This window comes from Garra rufa, chromosome 19, assembly GCF_049309525.1.
Source record: "Garra rufa chromosome 19, GarRuf1.0, whole genome shotgun sequence".
NCBI lineage: Eukaryota > Metazoa > Chordata > Actinopteri > Cypriniformes > Cyprinidae > Garra > Garra rufa.
The window spans coordinates 10,930,458-10,939,608 of NC_133379.1; positions in this window are offsets into that span (position 1 = coordinate 10,930,458).

Below are 9,151 nucleotides of genomic sequence, written 5' to 3' on the forward strand. Positions count from 1 at the left end.
ACAGAGCAGAGAAGGAACCCATAGTTAAACCAATTTTGTTATCAAATGCATTTGATATTGAAAAGCACTTTCGATGCCGTCTCAAACCGAAGATAAAAGAAAGCATGGGAAACAATTCTATCTAGTGTTTAATGTATATGTCTTGTGTGAGAGCATTACATCATTCTATATCTCATCATTCTGTACTTATTTGACCTTCTGTGGGTTCTGCATGATGTCACCACTCGGCAAACCTTAACTGTCCCCGAAAAGGCTTCTATTTGCATAAACATTTTGGTGAATCATAAAGATCCTTGCCATCTAAAAGAGGGAGTGTGGCATACAGGAAGTCAAAGCAAAGTTTGTGAGTATAGCTACAGGAAACAGCGCGACGTTCATCACCACCCGTCATTTGAACTTGCAGGCGGGGCCTTTTTTTTTTTTTTTTTTTTTGTTTATTTGCGTATTGTCTTTGATGTTGCCTGGACAGATTTCAAGTCAGGTTTATTAACTAATTTCACAATAGACATATCGTTTCAAAACAGATTTACAGATTGGATTACTATATTGCAAAACTGCATATACATCATCTTATCGTACAAGATGTTGGTTGTATTGGCCAGTTATTGCATTGACCACAATTCCTTTAGTCTATACCCTAAAAAAACTAAATGATGCATCTCTATTCATACAGATGCCAAATTGCATAGTCTCTAAATAGGGACTTCTTTTTAAAAAAACTGTTAAAAAACTATGTTCTATTTAGTATGAATCGATGTAATATAATCCTGACAGTGATTTTGAAAATATGGTCAAGATTGTCTTTTCTTTTCTTTAGCTGTGTCATAAATGCTTTAGAGGTACACTCTTAAAAATAAAGGTGTTTCACGACGCCATAGAAGAACCTTTTTGGTTTAAATAGTTTCATAAAGGAACTTTAACATCTTAAGAACCGTTCTGTTTCACAAAAGGTTCTTTGTGGCGAAAGAAGCTTCTTCAGATTCTAAAAAGGTACGAAGGAACCTTTAAAGAACCTTTGACTGAATGGTCCTTTGTATAACCGAAAATGTTCTTCTGTGGCTTCACTGTGAACCTTTTAAAGCACCTTTATTTTTAAGAATGTAGTCTAAAACTAAAAAAAAAAAAATCCAGAAGCTTCAGTAGAGCAGTGGTGCAGTGGGCAATTTTCTCCCCCCAGACTTTCCCAGCTCAAAATTAGGGGCAGATTTGTGGTTTCAATGAATGTATCAAAGAAAGAATGAAAACACAATAACACAGTATTCTCCCCACCCAAGAGGAGCCAGTGCCAGTAAACTCAATGCTGGTCATATTTACTGTTGAAGTGACTGACCTCCCACAGTTTGCAATGTACTCACTTCGCTTGTTTGCGGTTGAATCAACTGCTTGATAAAAGTACTGAACTGTTCTTATTGCATATAGGAACGATTTTATTGTTTTGAAATTAAACTAAAGATTATGTGGATTGAAATATGCATAACTTTGAAGAAAACATAAAACCAGGTTTTGAAAGACTGGATAGCAGTGATATAAGTGTGTTCAGTTTGGGAGTTTAGAAAATATACCTACACTTATGGCAAGCCATCTTAGCCGAAAATATTCTAAGTGTTAGTCGTCGTAATTGCATTTTTCTAGTAACAATTCAATTAGACAGCTCTATAATTCAGTTATTACCAGTAACAATTCCAATTACAGATCTCTCTAATTCAATTCTTACTAGTAACAATTCCAATTAGAGAGCTCTAAAAATTATTTTTTACTAGTCATATGTCTCCATTGACTTCCATTCATTTTTAATTACAGAGCTCTACAATCGAATTATTTATTAGTAAGAATTACAATTAGAGAGCTCTACAATTGAATTCTTACTAGTAACAAATTTGGAGAGCTCTCTAAATCAATTTTTACCAGTAATAATTCTAATTACAGAGCTCTCTAATTCAGATTTTACTAGTAACAATTCCGATTAGAGAGCTCTCTAATTTAATTATTACTAGAAAAAAATGCAATTACAGAGCTCTACAATTCAGTTTTTACTAGTAAAACAGACACATTAATTGCAGAGCTCTGTAATTGAATTAAAGAGCTCTATAATTCAGTTCTTACTAGTAACAATTGAATTAGAGAGCTCTTTAATTGTAATTGTTACTAGTAATAATTAATTTGTAAAGCTCTCTAATTGAAATTCCTACTAGTAAAAATTCAGTTGTAGAGCTCTGTAATTAAAAATGAATGGAAGTCAGTGGAGACATATGACTAGTAAAAATTCATTTGTAGAGCTATCTAATTGGAATTCTTACTAGTAAGAATTGAATTAGAGAGCTCTGTAATTGAAATTGTTACTAGTAAAAATTGTATTATAGAGCTCTCTAATTGAATTGTTACTAGTGCAAGTAACACTTAGTATATTTTAGGCTAAAACGGCTTGTCATATATACCTTTCATGTGAAAATCGAATAAATACACAAATAAATAAAAACTGAAATGGTGTTAAATGCTATAGTTTGACATTTATTACAAATGCACTAAAGACACCTACAACAAAACAGAATTAGCTTTGGTGAATGTTTAATAACTTGAATATCACTTTGTGGGTAGAAATTACTTCTTAAAGTGGAAAAATTTAGTGGAAAACATTTACACACAAACTGACCACTAACATTTTATTTTTAGCTCAACTGTCATGAAATTGTGTTAAAAACTATTTGTGTAAAAGTTTGTTTTAAAAGTAATGCTTTACAATATTGTGTTACTCCCTAAAAAAAGTAACTAATAACATTACTTAGTTACTTTTTATGGAAAGTAATGTTTCACATTACTTTTCCAATCTGGGCAGGGCTTGCTTGTTTATTTTTAATATAAAAAATTCTATTTTTGGCAAATGTAAAAGCCCTTTCACTCCAAAAGCCTCAAACAAATGTAAATTCACATCTGTATAGAAGAAAAAGAACAAATGTTAGTCACTTTTGCTTATTAGTATGGATGAATTGGATCATTGAAGGTCGGCAGCAAAGACATCGGTTAATAAAATGGGATTAAATACATGAAGGATATTTATATTATTTAACATATTTAATTATTGCAGGTTTGTGTTATATTCTGAGTTGCATTTCACAGTTTTTATTCATTTTGAGGAATACTGAATCTGTTTTTTGTGAAGTGATTTAATGCATGTTCACAGTACTCCAAGTTTCTCTCAACATGAGAACAGGAGAGCTTTCAATCAATAAATGGGAAAAAAGTAACTCAGATATTTTCTTGCAAATTAAAAAGTAATGCATTACTTTAGTTACTTGAAAAAAGTAATCTGATTACAAAACTAGTGTTACTTGTAATATATCACCCCCAACACTGCACAGGATTAAGAGACAGAGACAGAAAGTGAAGCTTACATTGGATCTGGATATGCCTGGATACCTTCCTACACTCTTTAAAATAAAGGTGCTTTAAAAGGTTCTTCACAGTGATGCCACTGAAAAAACATTTTTGGTTCCACAAAGAACCATTCAGTCAAAGGGTCTTTAAAGAACCATCTCTTTCTTACCTTTTTAGAATCTAAAGAACATTCTTTCGCCACAAAGAACCTTTTGTGAAACAAAAAGGTTCTTCAGATGTTAAAGGTTCTTTGGAACCATTTAAACAAAAAAAAGGTTCTTCTATGGCATCGTGAAGCACCTTTATTTTTAAGAGTGTACCTTGGATTGCATCCTCTGAAGGCATCATTTTTCAGCTTTCACAGCCATGGTTTGTCTAGTAAAGATTAAATATGACTGTCAAATGGTTATCTAGAATTGGTTATGCACTTTAGCATATGCGATTTTGGATGCAATTGTGGTTTATCACATTGGCCAACAAAGTGTGGCTCTCTGATGCCACAACCAAATCTACTTGGAGGCAAGCCTACAAGGTTACCAAAAAAAAAAAAAAAAAGCCTAATGGTGTTATCGTTTTATAAATCAACCACCTGTCACCAATCATAAATATTCAAAATACTTGCCATAAAACATTCATTTTGGATTGATCAACTTTTAGTTTAAAATAGAGTTTAAAATGGGGAAAAAATGCTGTTTTATAAGAGAAGTCACTGACAATTTCTTTAAACTGGGACTGACTGTCTCAAAACTTTGATATAAAATCAATGATGTCAAGGCTGTAATGTGGTTGGTTATCAAGCTGACCATTACACTTTCTCCAATGGTAGAACCTCAGACCCTTGTAACTCCCAATAATAAGACCATCTCTGGGATCACAAAGTTTGAAAAATAAATGGATGGATGCCCCGAAAACAGATCCTTGAGGAACACCTTGCTTTAGAATTCTTTAATGAATGCATAAAGAATTCTATCTTAAATAATAAAATAAAACATCACACTGCAACAAAACAATCTTACTTAGATTTTTGTCTTGTTTCCAGTCAAAACATCTTAAAATTCTTAAATCAAGAAAGATTTTCTAGACAAGTAAAAATAATCTTCTTGTTTTCAGAAAAAAAAAACAAGTCAAAATTAAGTGAGTTTTTGCTTAGAACAAGCAAAATAATTTGCCAGTGGGGTAAGCAAAAAAATATTATTTCAAACAAAAAACAAGATTATTTTTCTTACCCCATTGGCAGATTATTTTGCTTGTTTCAAGCAAAAATGCACTTAATATTAACTTGTTTTTTTTTTCTGATAACAAGACAATAATTTTTACTTGTCTATATAATCCTTCCTGATTTATGAATTTTTAGATATTTTGGCTGAAAACAAGAAAAAAAATCTAAGTAAGAAAAGCATTTTTTGCAGTGCAGCCATTTTTGTGTGAATAGAAATTATTATCAGTAGTAGAAGTATTTAAAAATAGCATCTGGGTGGACTGCAAATGATTTTAATAATGTAACTGATGCACAAATAACAATCAGAATGGTGTGGGTGAGTATTCTCACTGCAGAAAAGTTTTTAATGATTTTTTTTTTTTTTTTAAATCTTCTGCTCAGCAAGCCTGCATTTATTCGATCCAAAGTTTAAACAAAAACTGTACAATTTTGAAATATTTTTACTATTTAAAATAAGAGTTTTCTATTTGAATATGTTCTAAAATGTAATTTATTCCTGTGATCAAAACTATAATTTTCAGCATCATTACTGCAGTTTTTAGTGTCACATTATCCTTAAAATGATAGAAATTAATACTTTTATTTAGCAAGGATGCTTTGATTGCTCAAAAGTGATGATAAAGACATGTATAATGTTACAAAAGAGTTCTGTTTTAGTATTTTAGATAAATGCTGTTCTTCTGAACTTTCTATTCATCAAAGATACCTGGGGGGGAAAATCTACTCAGCTTTATAATAATAACAATACTTTTTTTTTTTTTTTTTTTGACCACAAAATCTGAATATCAGAATGGTTTCTGAAGGATCATGTGACTGGAGAAATTATGCTAAAAAAAATCAGCTTTAAAATCAAATAAATAAATCACATTTTAATATATATTCAAATAGAAAACAGTTATTTTAGTAAAACTATTTCAACATTTTACTGTTTTACTGCACTTTGGATTAAATAAATGCAGGCTTGGTGAGCAGAAGAGACTTCTTTAAAAAACATTTAAAATGTTACTGATCAAAAAAATGATGTATCAAGATGTGGAACTGTCTGTCTGAAAGGCGGGAGAGAAGTAAATTATGACAAATAGTTTCAAAGGTGAACCTAGGACTAGTAATATAATAATACAGAATACATTTGGTCTACACTATTGAAAATGAAGGTGCTTCACAATGCCATAGAGGAACCTTTTTAGTCTAAATGGTTCCATAAAGAACCTTTAACATCTGAAGAACCTTTCTGTTTCACAAAAGGTTCTTTGTGGCAAAAGAAGGTTCTTCAGATTATAAAAAGGTAAGAAAGAGATGGATTTTTTAAAGAACCTTTGACTGAATGGTTCTTTGTGGAACCAAAAATGGTTCTTCTATGGCATCACTGTGAAGAACCTTTTAAAGCACCTTTGTGTCGTTACTACATTTACCACAAGGAGTCGCTTTTGAATCAATGTATCATGAATCTATTAGGATTGTACTTTGTAAAACGCCCCAAACACGTCTAACATAAAAGGAACAATGCTCCATCTGCCATAACCTACATTAAACAAATGTACAGTCTTAACAGTAAGCGTTTATGCAACTAGGACACGTAAGGAACCAATGCGTGCTGTGCGTTTTAACTTATGATTCATTATGTTAAATACCACGGCTTATCATCACTAATGATGCTGACGAATGAGAAGTGATTAAGAAGAAATGATCTCAATTCTAAACCAGCTCGTAGCTAGTCTAAACAGGTTTCAGCTCGTTTAGATTGGATGTCACACAATTACAGCCTGGTCAAGTGCAGCTGCCCAAAACCAGTCTACAACTGACCTTCTAAGGCCATCAATCTAGTTTATGCTTAAGGTGTTTTAGCCAGTGTTAAACTGTTTGTTTTTCTTTTGGGTCTTTTCTTCTTCATTTTATTGAAATATTTTTATATTATGTTCATTTTCATTTCATGTGTAAAATAAATAGGCAACATCCTGCATTCTGTTGTGCTCCACAAATAAAAAATAAGCCATAGAGATAAACATAAGGTTGAATGATGACAGAATTCTTCTTATAATGTGACCCTGGACCACAAACCCAGTCATAAGGGTCATTTTTTTTTAAAACTGAGATTTGTACATCATCTGAATGCTGAATAAATAAGCTAAGTTTGTTAGGATGCAATTATTTTTTAAAGTTCCAGATGAAGTCCTTAGTAATGCATATTACTAATCAAAAAATAAGTTTTTGATATATTTATGGTTGGAAATTTACAAAATATCTTAATGGAACATGATCTTTACTTAATATCCTAATGATTTTTGGCATAAAAAATTTATAATTTTGACCTATACAATGTATTTTTGCTATTGCTACAAATATACAATTATATTATATTATATTATATTATTATATTAGGGTGAACTCAGGTAAAATGGGTCACTTTTTTGCAAAACGTGTAATTTAGATACCTAGATGTTTTTTTTTTTTTTGTTAATTTACTTTTCTTACTTACTTTCAACTTTAAGGTCCAGCTTTAATATTTCAAATTAAATACATATAAAGTGTTATTTGCAAGATATATACTAATAAACATTTTGAGGTCATATGCTCCAGAAAAATGTATTTTCAGGTAAAGTGGGCCATCCCTTTTTTTTTTATCAAAAAAATATTCATCTTAATTAAAAACACATATGTTCAGACAAACATATTTAACAACATATTTAACAAACCCCCAAAAATATATAACCTACAGGTTATGAGTAAAATAAATTATAAATTAAATCTCAATTAAATGTGTTAAATTACATTTGATGAAATCATAATATCAGAATATTCAGAAATCAGAATACTAATTAAAAAAAATAACTCTACAATATATTAAAGATGTTACTATAACTGTTACGGATTGGTCAGGTTCTGCACCCACAATCACACCCCGATCACAATCACCTGAGTTCTGATCACCACGCACCTGCACTCAATCAGCAACTCACCATAAGAGCACCACACACACAGTCATCATTGTCCGGGCTTGTTTGCACGAAGCGGACTCATTGAGCTTCACTCTTGTGGTCTCAATTCCCTGCTATACTTACCTTCTAACTTACCTTCTGATAATTACCTGTATTCTCGTCCATCCTAGTCGAAGTCTCGTCTCAGTCTCCAGTCAGCGGTGTGTCAGCCATAAGTCTGTTCACGGATCTCCAGCAGTGTGTGTGTGAGTGTTTCCACCTTCACCGGTCCTCCTCCCGTCGTTCCTGGAAAGGAAAAGATATACTGTCTTCACGTATCCATCTACACCAAGAAACTCATCCAGAACTGTTCACTTACCCGGTCTTTTCACGCTATCATCATCATCCTGCTCTGCTGTAAATAAACTTATTATCATTGTCACTTACCTCAGTCTTCTGGTCTGCTTCTGTAACAACTTTAAACTATTTTTAATTGTGTCCATATTTTAAAGCTCTATATTCTGCATCTATATTTCTCACCTCTCATTCTTTCTTCACTCCATAGTTTGAACTTCATGTCTAGACTTTTTGTTCTCTCTTTCCTTTCTTCAGTCTCTGACTTTAATTTCTTGCAGTAAATTATACATGGCAACTTCAAAATAACCAGTGAATGTCAATTTATTTAATGAATTTGAAAAAAAAAAATCCTGCTCTGAAAGTGTAAACCCCTTGAGCACAGTACTATCACGCTTAAACAACCCACTTTACCTGAATTCACCCTATATTATATTATATTTGAATTTCTGGATGAACTATCCCTATAAGGATGCAAATTATTCCATTAAAAATACTGAGATAATTGCTTTAAAGCTGTCCAAATGAAGTTCTTAGCAATGCATTAATAATAAAAAAAATTAAGTTTTGATATATTTTTCAGTAAGAAATTTTGAAAATATCTTAATGGAATATGATCTTTATTTAATATCCTATGATTTTTGGCATAAAAGAAAAATTTTGACCCATACAATTTATTTTTGGCTATTGCTACAAAATACCCAAATATACTTAAGTCTGATTTTGTGGTCAAGGGTCACATATTATATTATATTATATTACATTATATTATATTTCTGGATGAACTATCCCTATAAGAAGGATACAAATTATTCCATATATTGATTATTTCATATGTATTAATTATTCCATATATAAAAATATTGAGATAATTGCCTTTAAAGTTGTCCAAATGAAGTTCTTAGCAATGCATATTAATAATAAAAAAAAAATAAGTTTTGCTATATTTCCAGTAAGAAATTTAGCAAATTTAGAAATGTATACCCATGCTAATTAAGACTGGTTTTGTGGTCCAGGGTCACATATTATATTATATTATATTAATTTCTGGATGAATGGTCAATATAAAAAGGATACTAATAATTCCATTAAAAATATTGCGATAATTGCCTTTAAAGTTGTCCAAATGAAGTTCTTAGCAATGCATATTAATAATCAAAAAATTGAGTTTTGATGTATTTACAGTAAGAAATTTAGCAAATTTAGAAATTTAGAAATGTATACCCATGCTAATTAAGACTGGTTTTGTGGCCCAGGGTCACATATTATATTAATTTCTGGATGAACTATC